The following is a 23,774-nucleotide window of genomic DNA, read 5'->3' as shown; positions in this document are numbered from 1 at the left end:
TACCGAGCTTGGAGCTTGGTAACCGAAGTTTGGAGTCGGTTCCTAATCGTAGTCTAAGAGGAGTCACCCAAATCTTGAAGAGGTTTTGGTCAATAGGCAATAGACCTTTGGTCAATTTACTTTGGAGACGTGATCTATATAATGTTTGGGGAAATAATATGTGAGAAAAGGAGAGAAGTAAATGTGTTGAGGTTGTTTGCTTTTTTTTTTTTTTTTTTTTTTTAGATCTCACAAACTCAGAAAAAGAAGAAACCCCAAGGGGAATTATCTTTTGTATCTGTATCTGGTCCCCTCAGCATAATCTCTCCCCAAGGAAAACGTGTTTTTATTCCCTAGCTGCTGTTGTGATGACTGAAAAAGTATCCTTTCTTAATTCTCTCCGCTCTCTTTTGTTTATCACTTTATGGAAATGATAAAACCGGCAGTTTACTGATTCTCTGATTTTTGGGTGATTTCTTTCTCTTTTGAGTTTGATCAGTTGCTGTCTTAGGTTTGAGATGGATGGCTAAGTGGTTACAAAGTACGATAAGGGAAGTAAGGGTGAGGGGGAAAGTGTGTATTTTGGGAGTGAGGAGAGGGGCAGGGAAAGCCAGTATTATTGTGTAGGGTGTTTGAGTTCTGGATTTGATATGTGCCTCTACGCAAAATACTTTACCTTTCTAGGTATCAGGGTCCCCTCACCTTTTAATAAGAATTTACTTTGGATTACATAATCCTGTTTTCAATTTTTTTAAATTCTGTAATTTTGAGATGAGCTCTCTTTGGTCCTGAAAATGGAGAAACTTAGATCTAAGTTTCCTTCTCAAGAAAAAGTTTGAGGAGGGAGACTTAGAAAACAACTGAAGAACTGCAGATTTTTATGGTTGTTAGCAAGGTGCAAATGGGTAAAATTTTAGATTTGGTTCAAATAACTGTAGGGGAAGAAAGGAAAATTACATGCTATCATACATATTATAAATGGATCCATAATTCTGATTTTTTCTACAAATTTACTTTTTTTTCAGAAAGCATTTAGTAGTTCCTTATGTGTATCCATTGCTATGTAAGGTGCTATGGGAGATAGCAAAAAGTAAAATAAAATAAAATAAAATGCAAAATTTGGGGCATAGTTTGTATTTTGGTATGGCAGAGGTGATTTAGTTAATTCAGATGTACAAAGAAAACATAGCTTATTTTCTGTAATTTTTATCCTTCTTGAGTCCCCACATTATCTCTTTTCTTTTACAGGTAGATGCTGAATCTTACAGATTTTATTTCCCCACCTCCCTCTCATTCCAGGATATATATGGGAGTTGAGGGATGCTGTATAAGGTATACATAGATGGAGTGTCTTTCACATCTTCGGCATCCTAGATTTCTAAGTTTATTATGACAGTTCTCAGGCATGTGGCAGTAGGATGCCTTATTTTAACAAAACCAGTACATTATGACAATTTTCTGATAGGTGGAAGTAAAGTGTCATGATAAAGGGAGTGCCTTTTTCTAATTCACACAGTAACTAGTGGGCTGGTAGAAGCCTGAGGGATGGGAAAGCTGACATGACATCAGGGAAAGGCCCTGAGCCATGCATGCCAGTCCTTGTGTCGTCCTTTGGTATGGAGTGTCTGGTATAGTCTGAAAGCAGAACTGTTAGCCTCAGAGATAAAACTGCTCATTTTGATTTTGTCCTTTTGAGAAGTTGTGCTGCTTCCTTTATTGAAGTCCACACTGAACCATTTGCCTTATACACTGCAACCTCTGTACTGACCCCAGGCCTCTGCAGGTCCATTGATCCTCATGATGCTATTCCGTCTTCTCACTGAGACATATGGGAACTTCTGGATTCCCAGAATATCCCACGTAGGCCTTGATGAGCCAGGAGCTTTGCTTCAGGCTCATCTGTTGAGCCACCTCCCTCCACCAATGTTGCATTATCCTCCCTATGTCGTGTTGAACATCCATCCCATAAGCTGAAAGCAGAGTTCCTGGAAGACTCAGCCTCTCACAGACATGCCCGGAGAAGCAAACCACTATCCCCATTTTTCTTGGATTACCCTATGTCTATAATATGTGAATACTTCAACTATATGCCTCCAATTCTAGTTTTCACGCTGAGAAGGGACAGGTAGTAAGCACACCGGATCTGATTACCTTTTTCTGTCCCTCTTTCTTCTTTCCATCATTTTTTAGGGCTACAAGAGATGGATTTTTCTAACCCAACATTGTAAATCAACTATATTTCAATAAAAACGTTTTTAAAAAGAGGTGGATTTTTATTCTTGTATGACAAGAGCTTTCCTTATGTACCATATCCTCTTCATTCTTGTGATGGCATCTGCTCTGCTCCCTTTTTCAGAGCCGCGATAGCTGATGGAGTGCAACAGAGAAGCTAGTTTAACAATAGTGGAATATCTATTGGGAGATATTAAATATCCTATCCCCATATCACTGGTTCCTACATATTTTTAGTTTATCTTACAGGATTAAATGTTAGAGACTTCTTTGTGAAAAAGTGTTCAAAGCCGTCTTAACTTAAAATTGTGGAACTTGGGAGTTGTTAGAATGGGCCTTGGAGATCATTTAATTCTCATTTTTGTATTTGATAGATTAGGAAACAAATTCAAAGAAATGAGGTGACAGAACCAAATCCCATAACTACTTGGTGGCAAAGTTAATACCTGCCAGTCTAGTGCCCTTTCCATTCACAGATATTATAGACTCTTAATTCTTCCAGTGAAAACCTAAAATATTCCGGATGGTTTTAGCCATCGCCAGGTCCACCTGTGTTAGCAGATAATCCTGTCAATTAGCTGCCACAGAAGTTATGTGTGAGAGAGAAAACAGGAGAAAAACTTAAAGGGGATTTTTATTTGGGGTAGGAGTCTTCCAGAATGATTTCAATATACACTTAGCATAATTTCAGAGGACTAAACTCCCTCAGGGTTTGCTCTCTCTTCAAGAATATTTGTGTTTGTTTTTTCTCAACTAATTACTGGTGCTTAACAGGTTAGTGTACTTAAAATTATTTGTTTATAAAACCTATCATAATAGGAGTGTGGAAAAAATAAGCCCTTTCATCATTTTAATAACTGGCAGGTGATATTTACTGTGATTTTTAAACGATAATTTTTACCATTTCAAAGATTCAGCTTCCCTTTTCTCTGTCATTCTGTCATCTAGTCCTAAGCCATCAGCACTCAGTCAGTTACATAAGACACCTGAAAACTGCTCACTCCTTTTATGTCATTTAGGAAATTAGTCTGATCTGAATACGGTTTTCCTGGAGGAATAACCAGCTGTTTAAAATATCCTTGTTAGAGTATGAATGACTTATCTCACTAAGCTGCAAAAATTCATTCTTTAGTACATGCTCAGATAATATTTTATCAGGAAGTTAAAATTAACTTGGAACTAAGGATTTAAATGTAATGTATATGTGGGAAAACCTGGTAAGCATGCAATCAAATGATCCTCATAATAGAGGTTATCTTTAAAAAAAATTATAGAATCTAACTTTAATACCTTTCCCTGTGGAAAAATAGAGACATAGCCCTATTAAAAATTAATTATGTTCAAGATTTAGGATGGGCTGTGATAGACTGTTGTAAATCTTTATTTTTGCCTTTTAAAAGGAGAACCCAATTTCGAAGCATTGAGAGATGACTAGGCCAAACAATAAAAGGGTGTTGTATTATGAAAGGACTGGTAAGTGACTGAAGGGTGGGCAGATATGAGTGAAAGACCGTGACGGGGCTCTGCCACTTACTGGCTGTCTGACCTTGGGCAAATTACTTAACCTCTCTGTGCTTCAGTTTCTACATCTGTAAAATCGGTGTGATAATAGTCCTCATTTCATGGAATTGTTGTGAGAATTATGAGATGCTTAGAACAGTGCTTGGTGTGTAGTAGGAGCTCAGTAAACTATTAGCTGTTATTGTCACTGCTGTTGGTATTGATGTTTTTTCAGGCCCTACTTGATGATTTTCAAGATTACACAGGCATTATAAGTAGGGAAGTAGGTATGGCTCTTGTTATAAGGAAATATGTCTAGAAAATGAATGGTATTAGAAAAATATTTTAAAGTACAGGGAAGACAACACCAAAAGGAAAGAGTCAGGCAGAGCAACAATAGGTAGAGATCAGGCATGGGTGGAAACTGATGGGAGAAGACCTATGCAGGATTGTCTCCACTCAAGCAATATTTGAACTGAGGATCTTGTGGCAGATGCAGAATATTCTGACATTTTTTCACTACGGGAGCCTCTCAAGAGAGAGTCTATGGAGTATGTCAGGAAACAAATGCATGGGCCTAGAACGAGAAAGAAAGGAAGGAAGGGAGGGAGGGAGGAGGGAAGGAAGCAAAGATAAAAGAATGCAGCTGGAGGTTTATCTGTGTTATTGAAAGAACTGGACCCATTTAAGTAGTATGTTAAAATTTAAACCAGGCCTCAGGACTACCCTGGTGGTGCAGTGGTTAAGAATCCACCTTCCAATGCAGGGGACACGGGTTTGATCCCTGGAGCCCACACGCCACAACTAGAGAGAAGCCTGCACGCGGCAACGAAAGATCCCGCGTGCTGCAATGAAGATCCCGCGTGCCGCAACCAAGACCCAACGCAGCCAAATAAATAAATAAATATTTAAAAAAAAAAAAACCCAGCAACTCAGGCTCCATGAAAGGAGTAGGAATTATAGAAAGAAATGGAACAGAAGTGGAAAAAGAAAGGGCAGAAAGTAATACATGAAGTGGCACAAGTCACTCAAGGACTAGAGAATTTGAAAAGTAAAGGAAGAGGGCTTTAGAGGAGCACATGTCAGAGGATATATTAGACCCTCTATGATCCTGAGATTATGGCCTATGCAAACATCAATAGAAGCTTCGGATTCAGGAATTTGTTGAGTGATAATCCAGCTAAGATACATTTCAGGAAAGAGGATCTTGGAAGCAAGGTTAATACACCTAAGGGGTTCTAGAACAGGATACAGTGGCAGCAGCTGTGTCATAAAGTTTAAAAAGACTTGGGGTCCTACTGGAGATGGACAAATACCCTGAGAAGATCAGATATAAGGCTATAAGCGTGGACTGCAGGGTTGCCTATCATCAAATGTGCCATGCTGCATTCACTATGGAAAAGGAAGCTATGTCACTCAACAGAGACCAGGCTCAATTTAACACTGGGCTTCCAGGCCAGAAACACCAGATTCAAAAGGGAAATGGAAACAGAAGTGTTCAAAACATGGGAAGGATATCAAGAGAAAGAAAGAAGATTTGGGTGTGATCTAGTAGACACTGAAGATGCTACCACTGTAAACCTCCCCATGTCTCTGTACCCAGTTGGGCCCTATGCCCATTCTTGAGTTAATCTCTGGCAAGCGTGAGGGGATTACTCTTAGGCCAATCAGAATTGCCCCTGAAGCTTCAGATGTGGTCAGCTGGATGGAGGAGATGTGGGTCCCTTTTTGGGAGAAGGAGGAAGATGTTATGTAGAAAGTCAGCCCTGTCCTTATTAAAAGCAGCTATGTCCTATGTCACAGTTAACCTCTTGATGGGAAATTTATCCCATCTGAATTTAAATTCACGTATAGTAGTTGGAAAACTGACGTGTTCTAATAGGCATCCTGGCATGGCGAAAACCAAAATGATGTTCTCCATTTTTTGTTCCCTGTGCGTTATTCCCCTTCTCCCAGATAACACTAAGTCTGCTGCAATCTCTAACAGGCAACAGCAACAAGGGTCCATACACTGGGTTCTAGGAATATTATTTTGTTTGCAAAATGCTGTTACTGCAGGAGTCACATTTGCATTTACATTTATGGGACACAAGATATTCGGGTGGATTACTTCCATTTTGATGGTACTGAAGGTGCTACACCCATGGTAATGGAAGAAGGCTCAGAGTGCAGTGGTTGCTGAGGGATTCCAAACCCCAAGGCATTTGAGGGAGAATCTTCTGACAGAGACTGAAAAGATCAGGAAACTAGGGAGAAGAGTAATTGCACTTTACGGTCTTTGGAGTTTAATTTACACTAGGAAGAAGAATTCATTTTGGGCTTGACTTTCTGTGGTAATTTAATAATGGGGAGGGCTTCACATTATTCCATTTTCAACCATTCTTTGTTGTTTTATTTGGACTTTTAAAAGTATCTTCTCTGTTGACCAGTTTTGGACAATATTATTAGGCATAATTTCAGATGGGAAATAAACTAGGGAGTGAATTTTTTTTTTTTTTGATAGGTAAGAAGTGGGTTTATTTAGAGAGAAACACACTCCACAGAGAGTGTGGGCCATCTCAGGAGGTGAGAAAAGCCGGGAGTGAATATTTAGCCTAGGGTACAGGACAGCCCTGAAGCTAAATTGATTAATGACCTGTTATGACCCATTACAGAAACTCTTTGGAGAACTAACTTAGCTGTGCATCTCATTGGTCCCAGGAAGTTACAGTGAGGAGCAGTGGTAGTAACTGAAGGAGCTGCTAATGTCTCCTAGTTGGACAATCCTGGCTGAACTGCGGTTTGATTATTAAGGCCCTTTGTTAAGGAGAGAATAAATAATGGGGTATGTGGGGTGTTGTGTAGCATCTCTCCTTGCATTTCTGCCAGAGCTCATGAAGGAGGAAACTTCCATCTAAGCTTCTGCCTCTATCTACCCTCTTATTAGATGTTCCATATGGAAGAAGTGACTAGTCTGGTCAGAGACTCTGGGGACACTTCCCTAGAGGGAGGGATCGTGACACTGAAAGACACTTTCCCTTCTTATAGATCCTAATGCCTGCTATTTCATTTCCTACCCCAGGAACAGCAGGCTGTTTTGCATATACTTTCTCCATGTAGTAAGCAAATCAGGAGGCGGGGTGGGGGTAAAGGAGTGAGGGTGGACTACTCTGCTAAGGAGGCTTAATCTTCCTCCTTTTCCCTCTTGATTCCTAAATTCGTGGGTCTGGCAGTCCAGTCTCATCACCTGGTCAGGCACCTGGTCAGGTAGGTGGACTTAAGCTCAGCTATTAATACCTAAGAACTTGAGTCTTATTCTTATCCTTAACTCTTACTCTTCTCTCTTCTGGCACACTTGAGGAGGTCACAGGACTTAGATTTGGGATTGGAAAAGCAAGAGGCCTCACTTAGATCTCTTGGTCGCCACCCAGCCTTGACTCAAGCTTCACTTTAAGTTGTATACTTCCTGCTTACTAATAAAATGGTTCTGGGGTTCTCACTGGGACATAGTACAGGTGTGCATACTTCCTCAGGTAAGCCAGCCAGAAGAAGAGGTGGGGGTAGGATTTGAGTTTGGTATTCTACTCCAAATTTCTAACACAATTTTTGGGGACAGATGGTTATTTTCTACATTTTAAAGCCATGGACATGTCTTACAAGAGGTTGTCTAGCTCAGAAATTCCCAAAAGAAAAATGAAGAAAGAATAAGAACTTCAGAAAAGTTAGAACTATTTTTGTGATATTGCTATTCAAGCTCCAGGTGATGTAAAAAATGTAAAATGAAAGACAATTCCAAATAAGTGGAAATATTGTTATATTCAATGCATGTAATAGATTCTTTATTTTAACCATAACGAGCTATACATTTTATATTAATAGAAAATGAATTTTTTTCTGCCCTCAGGTATTTAAAGAATATTAGCTTGAGGGGGTGCCAAGTTTGAGGGGGAAACTTGCTCTTTCCCTCTATCATGTGTCTAGTGTTGCTTAGTTTGTGCCACCTACTGCCCAGCTCTCAAATTCCATGGCTCTTTCTGAAAAAGATAAGCTATTGTAAGGAATGATGAGGGTGGAAAGGTGGACAAGGGTAAAAACTGCAAAGATAAGTAGACCCACTACATACCTATGAGAATGGCCAAAATGCAGAACACTGTCAGCACCAAATGCTGGTAAGGATGTGGAGCAAAAGGAATTCTTATTCATTGCTAGTGGGAATGCAAAATGGTACAGCTTCTTTGAAAGACAGTTTCGCAGTTTTTTACAAAACTAACTATACTCTTACCATATATATGATCCAGCAATCATACTCCTTGGTATTTACCCAAGGGAATTTAATACTTATGTCCACACAAAAACCTGCACACAGATGTTTATAGCAGCTTTACCCATAATTGACAAAACTTGGAAGCAATCAAGATATCCTTCAGTAGGTGAATGCATAAATATGTGGTATATCCAGGTAATGGAATATTATTCAGCACTAAAAAGAAATGATCTATCAAGCTGTGAAAAGACATAGAGGAACTTTAAATGTACATTAGTAAGTGAAAGAAGCCAATATGGGGACTTCCCTGGCAGTCCAGTGGTTAAGACTCCATGCTTCCAATGCAGGGGGCATGGGTTCGATCCCTCGTCAGAGAACTAAGATCCCACATGCTGCGCGGTGCAGCCAAAAAGAAAAACAAAAGGAAAAAAAAAAAAAAGAAGCCAATAGGAAAAGACTACACACTGTGTGATTCCAACTTTATGACATTCTGAAAAAGTTAAAACTATGGAGATGGTAAGAAGATTAATGGTTGCCAGGAGTTAGGGTGGAGGGAGGGATGAATAGGCAGAGCACATATGATTTTTAGGGCAGTGAAACTACTCTGTGTGATACTATGATGGTGGATTCATGTCATTATATATTTGTCCAAACACATAGAATGTGCAATACCAAGAGTGAACCCTAATGTAAACTATGGACTTTGGGTGATAATGATGTGTCAATGTAGGTTCATCACTTGTAACAAATGTATCACTCTGATGGGGAATGTTAATAATGGGGGAGGCTATGCACCTGTGGAGACAGGGGGTAATGGGAAATATCTATACTTTTTGTTCAGTTTTGCTGTGAATCCAAAACTGCTCTAAAGAAGTAAAGTACTAGAAAAAAACGCAAATAGCAAACTTTTTTTCTAAAGGAGAAAAAAAAATTCAGTTTTCTGTTTTATTTTCCAAAAAAGCTATATTGCCAAACAGATTATCCACACATATGATGGACATTCACTCTCCAAATGCTGCTCTAGAGAGAAAAGGGTGATAAGCCTCATACATGTGTCAACAATGTCAAATGACATTGGCTCTATGGGGCTCCTGCCACTGTCATCTCTATTTAGTGAATCATTAAGGTCAGCACTTAGATTTATTTATAAAATAACTGTTGAGAAAACGTTAGTGTTTTTGTTTACTACACAGCTGGAGAATGGGCCTTGGTGTGGAGGTCAAGGTTTGGGGATATGAAAACATTGGGGAGTCTTACCCAATCCATTCTCAAAACTTCCCCTCCCCCATTTCAAGACAGCCTCTGACACTAGAAATTTACACTTATGGAAATTGAAAATTAGTGAACTGATCTTTTTGTATAAGTAAAACCCTCCAAGCTACTACTTACCTAGGATCACAAATGAAAGGAGTCAGACTTTTGAAAACAAACAGATCAACAGATTAAACACCGTCTAGAGTTCTAATAGCCCTAGTTAAAAACCCTTAGTTAAAAAGTAAACAATTAAGAGATACTCATCAAAGGTGGATAGCTTTTAGCATAGAAGCTTGTAATTTGGGGGGGGTGGGGAGCTGGGGAACACTACTTGCAATCCATCTTGTCCTAACAAGAAGGTAATAGAGCTCTCCAGTCATTTCAGGACTCATTTAAAGGGCCAGGCTTCACCACAGGATATGTATTCTTTGTGATACAGATCATCTTTATTATGTGACTTACTTTAACGAATACTTAACATAAAATTGAGGGTATTTTTGTTTTAAAATATAGTTCGTTATATTCATTAAAGGTCAGAATCCTTTTGGGAAGTAGGCAGGGCAAGGATTGCTCACCTACAAACCAGGTTAGGGTGAACAAATACAACCAGATATTCTTGAAGTCTCCACTGATAAGCCCCTTTTCAAACGCTACTTCTTGAACCTAAATGTTTCCCCCTATTCCCTTTGACTCCAACCTCTAGTGTCCTACCTTTGATGACTTGGATTCTGATCTCTTTTTGTTCCTTACCTTGTTTCCTGTTTGCTGGATCTGCTTCTCCCAAGGTCCTAATCTCTATGTTGTGGACCCTGGGTTGGAAATTTGACCAAGATTTCCTGTTTCCTTGCTTGATAATTTATTTTGGTACTGTAATGAAGTAGAAAAAAACATGAACTTTGCAGTCCAGCAGACGTGGGTTTAAATCCTGACTATACCACTAACTGGTGGTCTGCTTTGGGTAATGCACCTCTCTGAGGATCAGTTTCCTTTTTGGTAAAATGAGGATATTAATGCCCACCTTAAACTATGGTTGTGATTGGAAGTAGATAGTGGAGATGGTTGCACAACATTGTGTCACTGAATTGTGCAGTTAAAAATGGTTAAAATGTGATATTTCATGTTATGTATATTTTACCACAATTTTTAAAAAAGAAAAAAACATGGTTGTGAGTATTAGTCTCTGTGGAACCTCCATTACAATGCCTGGCACATAGTGGGCTCTCAACCAGTAACAGCTGTACAGCATAGAATATTTTATGTTGCAAGTAACAAAAAAGCACAACTCAAACTGTTTTAAACAATAAAGGAATGTACTGATTCATGAAATTGAAAGTCCAGAGGTAAGGCAGGCTTTTGGGTTAGTTTGTCATTCAGGACCGTTTCTCTAGGTCTTCAGTCACTACAGGCTCAGCTGTATCACTAAGGGCTCAGAGTCTTTCCATCTTTCTCTGTCTTCCACAGTGACACCTTTATCCTAAAGCCAGCAACTCTCATGATCACAAGATGGCTGCAAGCAGACCCCCAAAGTACATGTTCCCTCATCCACATCTAGAGAGAATGATTTCCATCAGTCCAGCAAGTATCCTGATATTCACTTGTTTAATTCTGAAAGATGTGCATGGGAATATGGAATGTGATGGTTGGCTTGAACTAACTAGGGAGTAGGTCAACTTCTCTGGAAGCACATGGACTGCATGGGGAGGGGTGGATTCCTCAAATGAAGATCAAGGTACTGCGGAGGAAAAAAGGCAGGGGTAAGACACTGAGCAGGCAACCAACAAAAGTCCACTTTCGTAGCTATTATTATTATTATTGGCTTTCTTGGCCCATAGCCCTTGGCTCTTGGCTATTTCTTTAAAAATCATTACAAAAACAAAAACTAAGAGAGCTCTTATTTTGAGTAAGTGTATTCTTTCTAGCAAAGGAAAATCAATACATATAAAACTAAGTTTAACTGGGTGTTAGGCATCTGGAACACTAGCAAACAACAAAATGCACTGAATGAAAGGGTTTAACAGGAATGAACGTCAGGGATAGAAAGCAGGAGGGAGCTAAAAAGATGGTGACTTGCCAAAGTGTCAAACCCAGAAGGGTGAGGTTAATTATTGGAGTCAGGTTAGAAGCCATGACCTGGGTCAGGACAAAGGGGACCAGTTAAGGGGATGGGGCATTACCCAAAGCAGAGTTGACAGAAGAAAAATCTGATGGAAACTTGATTTTGACTGCTCTGCCTACACCTTTGTGGCTTCTACCTGCCCATCTATGAGATTCTTCTTTCTCTTTTTGATCCATCTAATGACTTGCCAATTTCTGCCAATTTTATTTCTGTGCCTTCTGCCAAGAAGGTTCTTCTGTATTCCTTTGCTGCACTTCATCTGGCTGATTCCTGCTCTTTGGTTGAGACTTTACATTCCAGTACACCACTGCTGTCCTATCTCCCACCCCCAAGACACACACCACAGGCTGATTTAAATAATCCTGTTTGGTATCTAACAATACCCATAATCAATACCAAGTAGCCTACTGATTTGTTTCCTTGTCTGGTCTCAATCCCTGACTGCTGTCCCCCCATCACATGAAAGCTTCTGAAGAGAGGAACTTTACCTTAGTTACCTTTGGTTCCATGACACCCAGAACAGTGCCTGACACATAGTAGGAGCTCAATGAATGAAGGAGGCAATTCCTTTGTTTACCAACTGACATCCTCTTACCCGGGGCTTAAGAAATAGAACAACACATAAAAACCAAAATGTTCTCTACCTAGAAAGGAGGTGGGAATGAGGAAGACAGACGTTAAAGATGTTTTGTAGCAGTTTGTCCCTCTTAGATTTTGGGAGTGCTGAAGACAGATTCAAAACTGCCTAGAAGGTCCAGAATGACTCTTTTCCTTTTCTAGTCTCCATTTTCAAACACTGTTCCTATTCCCAAATTGTTAAAGAATATTTATTTTCCCTATTTAGTCACAGAGCATTCATGATTTTTATGCTGGTTTTTCCAGTTAGAGAATCAGGATGCGATTATTACATGAAAGTGACCATTATAATAGTTCAGACTTACAAACACTAGTTATTGGCATTTACAGAGTGAAGCAAGCCACCTGGACTAAATACCAGGTGCTCAGTAAGTGTACTGTAATACCTCATTCCTGGTTACAAAGAGCTCATATGACCTTTATGTAGGGAATTTGTTTTCTGTTTAATTTATTTTTTCATTCTGAAATAGAGATTCATCTATTATAGGAAAGGAGCCAATTACTGGGTAAACGCAATAACACCTAGTGACTATACCCGCTGGTATTTAGTCTCAAAACATTTTGCATTTCTCAGCACATAGAATTAACAATATTTTAATATTCCACTAAAATGAGATTAAATATAATTTTAAATGTTCCAGGAGATAGAATACTCAGCCCTGTTTCTCAAGAAGGCTAACTGAAAGGCCCTGCGTTGCCTGGTGGTTAGGTTTTGATAATAAGCTAAGGGAAGGAAGTTATAGAAGTGAGGGCTCACCTTAATCACTTTCTGTAGTTTTCTGGTTTTTTATGATTATTTGGAAGCAGAGCCAGCTGCAGGCAAATTTCCTGATGTAATGTGTCTTTAAGGCCAACCCCTGCCTGACCCTTGATGACTGCTCTCAAGCCCCTTTCTCCCCACTCTTGGTGTCCTTCCTGTTAGGTCCTCATCCTCTCATGCTACGCCTTTACGACCAGAGCTGGGGCCACCATGCTGTTTCTACATAATGACCCACATGTACACCTTTCTCTGGCTCTTGTCGCGCCCCACAGCCTCCCATGAGAATTGTAATAACTTTCTTAATTCTAAAGTGCGCTTTCAGAAAATCCTAGTTAAGTGTTTTCTCAATTCCAAGACATACTCCTTCCTCACCCCCCCCACCCCCACACACACCCATTTCAATGTTTGTGAAATTTGAATTAATTTTACAGTCTTTTTTTTTTTTTTCTCCTAAAAAAGTGCTTACTACATTTTTGGTCAATCCTAAATCAAAAGTGTGTTAGAATTGGAGAGATGTAGTATGAATGTACCTTACTGGAAAGAAGTTTTTTCAAGAGTCTGAAAATATTGCTACGTGTGGAGATTTGAGCTATCACACAGTTAATTCAAACAGACAAAGGGCTTTGGGGTAGGAATATATGAATAGTTTCAACAAAACAAACTAATTGTTAGTTGGTTATGTGGACTAACTCTCAACCAGATAGTTATCCCCTCACCTTTTTACATTTTCTAGTTTGGGATGAATGTAAAGGAAATAGGAAGCTAAATGTCTCCATCATATAAAAGATAGAGGATCTTAAACTTTCTTTCTACACAAGTTGTCCTAAAGCCTAATATTTGTGTTGAACAAAAAACTAGGGTTATAAACAGAACTCTACACAGAATAAACTTGATATGGATGACCAGTTATCTCCAACCACCCCTAAGGTTTTCCCTGAAAAGATTGTAACTTGATCTCATCTATTCTTGCTAAAGAGATGATGGCTGTTTTGGTCACTGGTCTGTGAAAAGGGGAAGAGTGTCAATACAATCATGAATGCACGTGGTTCCTGCTTTGGGTAAAATGTTCTGAGACATTTGAGCTCCATTTGTGATGTCCAGCATAATTATACAATGTTTTTCTAAAATATATGGGGAAAGACAATTACAAGTTGAATTAAAGCAGTATTCCAGTTATCCCCATCTAAACACTTAGTTGTTAAAATTAAGAATAAAATGGAAATTTTGAGAACATGCTTGTCCCTAACATTTCTAGTACCCAGGAGTACAAGTAGAGGGCTACATACAATAGGTCTAAATCATTAAATGTTATAAATCAAGCTAAAAATAAATAAATAATTAAATAAGTGTTCTATCCACTTTCCTTGACAAAAAATTTTTTTAATGTATAAAGCAATGTTTTTTATATGACTGAAAGCTAAACAGCAAAAGTGACTGGGCTTAATATTGTGTATTTGCATGTTCTATTGATGGACTGGTGAAGTTTGGATGAGGTATAAGATAAAGACGTACATAATTATAAATTATCATATACTTATTCTATACATTTTATTTTTTTTCAGGAAAATCATTAATTATAATGTTATCATATATTTAATTTGTATTCTGTTGACACTAATAGCAAAATAGACAACTTCTCTTGAATCAATGTATTTAGTTTTTTGTTTAAATTTTTATCATGGAAAAACCCAAATGTTTACAAATGCAAATATAAAGAATCCCATGTACCTATCATCCAACTTCAACAAGTATTAACTCTTGGTCAATGTTGGTTTATCTATACTCCCCAACTCTATCCAATTATATTGAAGCAAATCCTAGACATATCATTTTATTCATGAATATATCAATATGTATCTTTAGAAAAGAGGACGTCTTAAAAATTAACCTTAATACTATTTTCATGTGAAAAATAGTTCCTTAATAGTAGATGTTTTTAAAATTTGGTTCAGTAGAATTGGAGAAATTTTATTCTGCTGAGGCAGTAGCAACTGAAATTGTCAATAAAATTTCTAAATCAGTATTTATATTTGGAAATGAACCATGAATTTTACATATTACATTCAAACATTTCAATGCATTTGCAGTGATAATCATTATTACAGAAGATACTAGAAATTTTTTATTTTATCATATAAATCCTATCACATGATTTTTTTCACCAGCCTTTAAGCAATATCTATATCCATAAAGTGCTAAGTTCCTCTTTCAAATTTTTAAATGTTAGGATATAATTAAAAAAAAAAAGAAAAATATGTGGTTCAATTTGTTCAAATCTCTCTTCATAGGAGACTACACCTCACTTAGAATATTTAGGAAGTAGTATATATATGCATGTATATACACACACATATAAATTTATATATATTTATATATTTATACATGTGATTATTATATAGATATATATTTGAATTTGAATGTCTTCATAATCATGTAAACATTTTTATTTCCGTGTTCCAATTTTCTTTTATTTTACTGGATTATCACTTTTGTTGTATGTGTCACATTTAGTATCTTTCTATTTAGGAAAATCATTTTCCCTAAAAAATTTTTAAGTATTTTTTTTAAGTTAATTAATTAATTTATTTTTATATTTATTTTTGGCTGTGTTGGGTCTTCGTTTCTGTGCGAGGGCTTTCTCTACTTGCGGCAAGCGGGGGCCACTCTTCATTGCGGTGCGCGGGCCTCTCACTATCGCGGCCTCTCTTGTTGCGGAGCACAGGCTCCAGACGTGCAGGCTCAGTAGTTGTGGCTCATGGGCCTAGTTGCTCCGCGGCATGTGGGATCTTCCCAGACCAGGGCTTGAACTCGCGTCCCCTGCATTGGCAGGCAGACTCTCAACCACTGCGCCACCAGGGAAGCCCTAAGTATTTTAAATTATTTAAAAAGTGAAGTAGGCAAACTTAGATCTGTTTGTATCTTTTGTAAATGTTTGCTAACATCATTAATAGCAAGCAACAGTCCATACCAAATAACTGTGGTTAGCACAAAATAAAAACTATTTTCCGCCATAGACCATAATTCCTTATTTATCTGAGGATCTTCTGTTGTTTCACTTAGCTATTCTAGTACAGCTCACTCTCTTGTCTAAATTAAATCTAACTGCTCTAACAGTATTTAAATGGCATCTCCATTTTTAACTCAGAGCGGCTGTGAGGTCAAATTTGATGTGTTTAATCAGGATGATCCATTTTGGCTCAGATCCAGAAAATATTGTATATAATCTCTGAATCACTCCAAAGAATGTTGTTGCTATTGTCAGAGATGAGGCCATATCCTCTAGGAACATGTTGATAGATATTTAATAAACTTGTATGCGTTTGTGTTTATGATATGCAGGGACCTCTGAAGCAAGGGCTCCTCTTGCTTGAGTCTAATATTGGCATTGCAGACTAATAATAAATGTATGTATTAATAATACGTTATAATATGCATTTGCTAGATTTTTTGAAGTGCTTTCACATTTATGATGTCTTTTGATCTGCACAATAACCTATGGACTAGATAGAGCAATTAGATATGAGAAACAGAAGTCTAGAGAGGTGAAGTGATTTATCTAAAATTACACATCTAATTAGTGGTAGAGCTAAGAGTAGCACCTAGGTCTCCATGCACAGGTCTTTCTGTTGCACTATGTTATACCATGTTGCCTCCTCAATGTTTCTAAAACAAAGAGAACTGGCAGTTGGACAAGTTACATTGCAACACTTTTCATTCCTTAAAACCCTTTGGATTTTAGAAGAGAAAACAAATATAGGACGATAAATGAAAAAAAGCCATGTGCTCTTTCATATCTGATAAGTCCATGTGGGATCAATATATATTTATTGACCAATGTTTCAGAAACTAGAGATTTATCTCCTTCCAGGCAAAGGTTCACTTGAGTAATACAGACTAAATCTTTGGAAGGGTGAGGATCATATTCCTTAACCTACACATGAGGTACTAAGGACAGCTCTGAGAACATAAACTTTGGGAACATCTTCTAAGAGCCAGGGAGTTTTGGAATGCTACTTCTTAATGCAATATACAGCACCTAGAGGTACAAAACATTAGTAGAAAAATGAATGTAATCCTCTTTTAATCATGCAAGCCAGATTTCCTGCTGATTTTCCTGTACAGTTTGCTCAGGACTGCCTTGGTGCCTCTGCCCTCTGCTCATATAGACCCAAGACTTCAAGTGCTTGATGAAATACTTTTTTTTTTTTAAATAAATTTATTTATTTATTTAATTTTGGCTGCTTTGGGTCTTCATTGCTGTGAGTGGGCTTTCTCTAGTTGTGGCAGGTGGGGGCTATTCTTTGTCGTGGTGCATGGGTTTCTCATTGTGGTGGCTTCTCTTGTTGTGGAGCCCGGGCTCTAGGCATGCGGGCTTCAGTAGTTGCAGCACGTGGGCTCAGTAGTTGTGGTTCACAGACACTAGAGCACAGGCTCAGTAGTTGTGGCGCACTGGCTTAGTTGTTCCATAGCATGTGGGATCTTCCCGGACCAGGGCGCAAACCTGTGTTCCCTGCATTGGCAGGCGAATTCTTAACCACTGTGCCACCAGGGAAGTCCTTGAAATCCTTTTTTTCTCTCCAATTCTTAGCACTTTTGAATTTAGGATGCATCTTACAGTCAATAGCATCTTTGATGACATAGAACATAGCGAGCTGTTAATGATGGTTACCTCTGGTGAATTCTGTATTGCTTGCACTCTCTACAATAAGAATGCATAATTTTTATAATGAAAACAAATTAAAAAAAATTTTAGACCCCAAATCCTATGTGGTTTATACACCCTATCTCTAATACTTAAAGAATACCAAGGATGTAAAGACAGTAATTAACATTTCTAAGGTTTTATATTCATAACGGATTTTGTAAGCCCTTACATGCGAGCAGTAGGCTTGATACTTCTGAGATATTCCTCACAGCAGTCAACTGTGAATTGTCCATGATGGAAACACTCCTTAGAGCTCCCTGGTACTCACCATATTGTATTGTAATTGTCTGTTTCTTGGTCATTTTTTCCACCCGGGTGAGAGCTCCTTGAGGGCAGGAACAGTGTCCATTCATTTTTGTGTCTCCAGCGCCTAACACAGAGCCGAGACCATCAAGTTCGTAAAACAAATGATTGAATGAAAGACCTGTAGGTACTCAATATTTTTTTGAATGTTATTTCCACCTACACAATTTAACAGCTTACCTCTGGAGATGGTAATGATTCTCTGCTAGGATATGGCTTGTTCTTTTTTCCTTTGTGGCTGGTGAATGCAAGGCACAAGCAGGAAGTGTTGTTTTTTAAAAGTGTCTTTGTATTCTCTCCTCAGGCATATACAGCTTTAGCTTTCTGTTATCAAATTTGTTAATCTACCTAATTCTTGTGTAAGCAGGTAAAGAAAATTACTTTCCAACTTGCTACTAAGTTAAATATCTTACTGAGACAGGGTGTGAATAGGGGAAGTTTAAAATATTTTTTCTTATTACTTAAATCAGAAGAAAAAAATCTACCAATGAAAATTTCTCATCTGGTCTCTAAATTATGGTATCATGTTTATATAGAGGAAGTCTATTTGGGAGAGTGTTCTCAGTTCCTAAAGCTCAATAATGAAGGACTGAGCATTTTTTTTAAATAAAATTTGGTACATGAATAAAAATAAAAATATTTGGCAACTCATGCAATGGGAGAAAATGTGCAAATCATATCTTTGACAAGGGATTTACTTCCAGAATATATAAAGAACACATACACCTCAATACTATCAAAAACCCCAGACAACCCAATTAAAAAATGGGCAAAGGACTTGAATAGACATTTTTCTAAAGAGGATAAAACAGATGGCCAATAGGCACATAAACATGCTCAATATCACTAATAGCAGGAAAATACGAATCAAAACCACGATGAGATACCACTTCACAACCATTAGAATGGTTCTTATATACGTTTAGTATATAAGAAAATAACAAGTGTTGGTGAGGATGTAAGAGAAATTAGAACGTTTTTGCACTGTTGGTAGGAATGTAAAATGGTGCAGCCTCTGTGGAAAAAAGTATGGAAATCCCTCAAAAAATTAAACATGGAATTACCATATGATCCAGGAATTCCACTACTCGGTGTATACCCAGAAGAATTGAAAGGGGGGGACTTGAACAGATATTTGTACACCAATGTTCATAGCAGCATTATTTACAATAGCCAAAAGGGAGAAACAACCCAAATGTCCACTAACAGATGAATGGATAAACAAAATATGGTTTATATATACAATGAAATATTATTCAGTCTTAAAAAGGAAGGAGATTCCAATACATGCTACAACATGGATGAACCTTGAAAATGGCATGCTAAGTAAAATAAGCCAGACACAAAAGGACAAATATTGTGTGATTCACTTGTATCACTATTTAGAGTAGACAAATTCATAGAGACAGAAAATAGACTGGTGGTTGCCAGGGGTGGAGAAGAGGGAGGTATGGGGAGTTATTGTTTAATGGGTAGAGTCTAAATTTTGGGATGATGAAAAAATTCTGGAGAAGGATTATGTTGATGGTTGCACAACATTGTGAATGTACTTAATGCCACTGAACTGTATACCTAAATTGGTTGAAATGGTAAATTATTATATATTTTTATACATAATATATATTTATATATATAACAACACACACAAAAACTTGACATTTACTTAGCATTTTTTAAAAAGCACTTTCACTTGCAGTAACCTCACAGCAACCTTGAGAGATGGGCAGGGCAGTTATTATTCTCATTTTACAGATAAGGAAATAAACTTTATTTGGTTTAAGTAAATAGCTAAGGGACACAAAACTAATAGGTGTCAGGGTCAGAATTAGGACCTGGAACCCCAGTCCCTTGCTCTTTCTTCTATACCAAACTGCCTTTCACAGAAGTGTTCTTGAACCCTGATAATTGACACTGACATTGAATTCACTGGCAAAGGCCCAACTTTCACTTGGAATGCACATATAAAGCCTGATTCCAAAGAACAGTCTTGAAAGGGCTTTCTGGAGAATGTGGGCAAAACAACAGGCACAGAAATCATTAACAACATGTACCTTTCCCCCATCACAACAATAATATTGTGAAGGGAAAGACAGAAATATGAGAACTGAAGCAACAGTCAGGAAATGCTCAATTGTTAATTTATTATCACAGCTCTGGTTCCTTTCTAAACAATTCTTAAGGGGCAATGCCTTGTTAGACAGGGATTTTTATTTTGTCAAATATTCTTCAAAGTTCATTTGTAGGCTGTAAGATAATTCTTGAGAATGTTTTTAGTGTGGTTAAAAGGAGTTTTATAGTTGCCACGTAATATAATTTGACCTGTATCTGATAGCCTCTTTGAAAAATAGTAATGATTTAAAAAAATACAGACGTGAAGAATAACAGACTTTTATTATACAACTGTGTGTTTGCATTGTTAATTCAGTCCCGTTCAATCTTTCCAGTAAATTAATGACGGCTAAGAATCAGAAGGGACCGTAAAGCAAAAACTGCAGAGGAGTCACAGCCAGCTGTTCTTTAAAAATGGAATGCTGACTTCTATTTTTAAGTATTCAACAAACAGTCCTGAAGCACATCCTCAAGAATCTTAATCATAGGGACTTCCCTGGTGGGGCAGTGGTTAAGAATCCGCCTGCCAATGCAGGGGACAAAGGTTCAAGCCCTGGTCTGGGTAGATCCCACATGCCGCGGAGCAACTAAGCCCATGCGTCACAACTACTGAGCCTGCACTCTAGAGCCTGCGAGCCACAACTACTGAGCCCGTGTGCCACAACTACTGAAGCCCAGCCACCTAGAGCCCGTGCTCCGCAAGAAGAGAAGCCACTGCAATGAGAAGCCCGTGCGCCGCAATGAAGAGTAGCCCCCGCTCGCTGCAACTAGAGAAAGCCCGCACACAGCAATGAAAACCCAACTGCAGCCAAAAAATAAATAAATAAAAATAAATAAATTAAAACAAAACAAAACAATGTGAATGTTCTTAATGCCACTGAACTGTACATTTAAAAATTATTTAAAGAAAAAAAGAATCTTAATCATATATTGTTGGTGGACTATGAAGTTTTGTTTTGTGTACTGGAGAAGAAAAATGTCTCATAATATTAATATATTCTAGTGTTTTCAGGTTGTTTTTATGGCAGGCTGAGAGCTGAAATTTCGTGGTGGCAAAAAAGTTTGGAAATTTAAGATATAATAATAATTATAGAAAGACACCCCCCAAAATTCAAAATTTTAATAGTGATTTCCATGGAATATAGGGGTGATTCTCCACTCCCATGTGACCATACTACTCCTTTTCAGTATTTTCCATATTATCTACTATGAACATGTCTTATATCTATAGTGGAGTAAAATAAAATTTATTTTAAAATAATGGTAATCTTGCAGGCCAGGTCACTGGCCAGTTGTCTTTTTGATTAAAATTAACTGAAAGGAATCAAAAGTTAAACAATGTGTTCCCTGCCTTTCAAAGGGACAAATATAATATTAGAAGAGAAGAGTGAGGTCCAATAGAGTTAAGGGCTTGGGTTAAGTTCACCCAACTGGCCAGGAACAGAACAACAAGTAAACCCGACCTGCCCTGCTAGTAGGGAGGTGGTTTAGTGGAGAGGATTGGTAGGTCTACACAGCCTACATTCTGCCTGGTGATTCTGATATACTGGTACACCATATTTATCTATGGTTTGATAAGCTTGCTTGTAATTAAAGAAACTCCTATATCACAGAAATACAGTTCATTGACTCTGAAGCATCTTTTGCATTAATGATTTAAGATCTTAATTCATGGACTGCAAATGAATCATGGCTGCAACCACAATGAGTTTCCACACGCATTTTGTAAAATTAAAGTATCATTACATCTTATCATCCATGTGTGCATTTTTTTTTCATGTGTGCATTTTTACAGTACCTATCACCAAGGATGTCTTGCTGGTACCTTTGGGACCCCTCCACTCATCCCCAATCTCATTTCAGTTATAGCCTCATTTAGCCTCTTCCTTCTCTTGGTTTAGTTATTGCTAAATCCTGTGATTGTAGGTCTTAGTTTTGACTGTGACTCTCACTTCCTTAAAGTTGGCTGCTAGTTCCCTTTACATGACACAACAGATCAATAACGATATCTACCATTTATTGAGTTCATACCATGTACCAGTCACTTTATACCTAATATTTCTCATCCATGACGTAAATTCTGACTACTTCTGCAATTTCATTGTCAACTGCTCCTTGATTGCACCCTATATTGTAACTCAGAAGTCGATAAACTATAGTCCGAGGACTATACCTGGCCTGCTACCTGTTTGTATGGCCTGTGAGCTAAGAATGTTTTTTACGTATTTAAATGGGTGAAAAGAATCAAAAGATGAGTAATACTTTGTGACGCATGAAAATTATGTTAAATTCAACTTCTAGTGTCCATAAATAAATTTTCATTTGAACCCAGCCACTCTCATTCATTTAGGTGTTGTCTACGGCTGCTTTTGTGCTATGATGGCAGAGTTGAGTAGTTGTGACAGAGACCATATGACCCACAAAACATGTATCTAAATATATGTCTAAATGTTTAAAATATTTATCAGGCTCTTTACAGAAAAGTTTGTCAACTCCTGTCTAACTTAACCAAACTACTTTCTGTCCTTACATTCTTGTCCTCATGTATGTTTTCCCCTCTGTCTGGAACGTTTTCTTTTATTTCTTTAGTCCTCTTTAGTCCCTTTTATATCCTCATTCTCTCTGGGTGATCTTATCCAAACTCATGGTGTTAAATTCGATCTATATGTTGACAGTGCCCAAATTTATGTCTCCATACCCAACCTCTGTCCTGAACTCCAGACCCAAATATACAACTGTTTGATATCTCTAGTTAGATAGCATAAACATCTCAAACCAAACATGTTCAAAGTTGAATTCTAGATCTATTCTCCTAAACCAACTCCTTCTAGTCTGCCCCATTTCAGTTGATGGCAACTCCATCTTGGTAGTTGGTCAGGCCAAAAACTTTGGTGCTTTTCTGCTTTCTTTGTTTGTCTCACATTTCACATCCAATCTATCAACAAATCATGTTGGCTCTACCTTCAAAATATATCCAGAATTTGACTATTTCTCGCCTCCCCCCTTGCCACCATGCTGGTTCAACCTACCATCTTTCATCTGGGCTACTGCAATGACCTCCAATTGATCTTGTCTGCTCTTGCCCCTGTGATCATTATCATGCAGTGTCACCCTCTCAGTTCCTTGTTCAGAACCTTCCAATGACTTCCTGTTCAAAGTCGGCCCTCTTTCTCACCGGTTGTCTCTCAAGTCTCATTTCCCACTACTCTTCCTCTCACTCACTCTACTCTAGAGACACTGGCCTTGCTCTTCCTCAAACGATCCAGAGACTTGGCTACTTCAGGGCCTTTGTGCTTACTGTTCCCTCTCCCTTATCATCCATGGTATCCCTAGGGCTTGTTCTTACACTTTTTTTAGATAGGAAGAGTTGCCTTCTCTGTGAGACCTTCCACGGCATTCTCATCTACAATTTCAAATTTGCATTTGTGGTTTAATTTTTCTTCCTTAGCACTTTTCACTAGTTAGATAAAGAAGTCATGTATTTACTTGTCTTCATTATTGTCTACACAAGAATGTAAGTTCATGAGGGTAGGGATTTTCATCTGTTTTGTTCAGTACTGTATTCCCAGTACCTAGAACAATGCCTGACACACAGAGAGTGCAGTAAGTATTTGTGGCATGAGTGCATGAATGAAAACTTCCAGCTCAAGGGCCACTTCCATGAAATCTTACCTGCAGCACCCATCTTGAGTGCTTTGGGTCCTCCTTCCCATTGGCCAGTGAGGATCTATGATTTACTTACTTATAGTGTAGAACAATTGTTTGACACATCTGTTTCCCCTATTAAACTGAGCTTGATTCATTTTTGTATCCCAGGACCTAGCACAGCTCCTGGCACATAACAAATACTCATTAATGTTTCCTAAGTGAAAGAATAATTGTTCAACATTTAAAAATATTCCTTACTTTTCAAGAAGATACTTCTCAGAGATCTGTT

At 38.0% G+C, this 23,774-nt stretch overlaps 1 protein-coding gene across 2 annotated transcripts in view; it reads right to left on the bottom strand.

Annotated features, from left to right (window-relative positions):
- Positions 1-7,432: 7,432 nt before the first annotated feature.
- LOC309612461 (uncharacterized protein) overlaps positions 7,433-23,774 on the bottom strand; it is a 305,855-nt gene continuing 289,513 nt past the window's right edge. For both annotated transcript variants that reach the window (XR_014235133.1, XR_014235134.1), the window contains one exon: positions 7,433-17,795. The gene's annotated coding sequence lies outside the window, so the exon portion shown is untranslated. The remainder of the gene's footprint in view (positions 17,796-23,774) is intronic.

This window comes from Balaenoptera borealis, assembly GCF_965194805.1.
Source record: "Balaenoptera borealis genome assembly, chromosome: 15".
Lineage (NCBI taxonomy): Eukaryota > Metazoa > Chordata > Mammalia > Artiodactyla > Balaenopteridae > Balaenoptera > Balaenoptera borealis.
The sequence above is the reverse complement of the archived record's forward strand: the minus strand, read 5'-3'. Positions and strand labels throughout refer to the sequence as shown.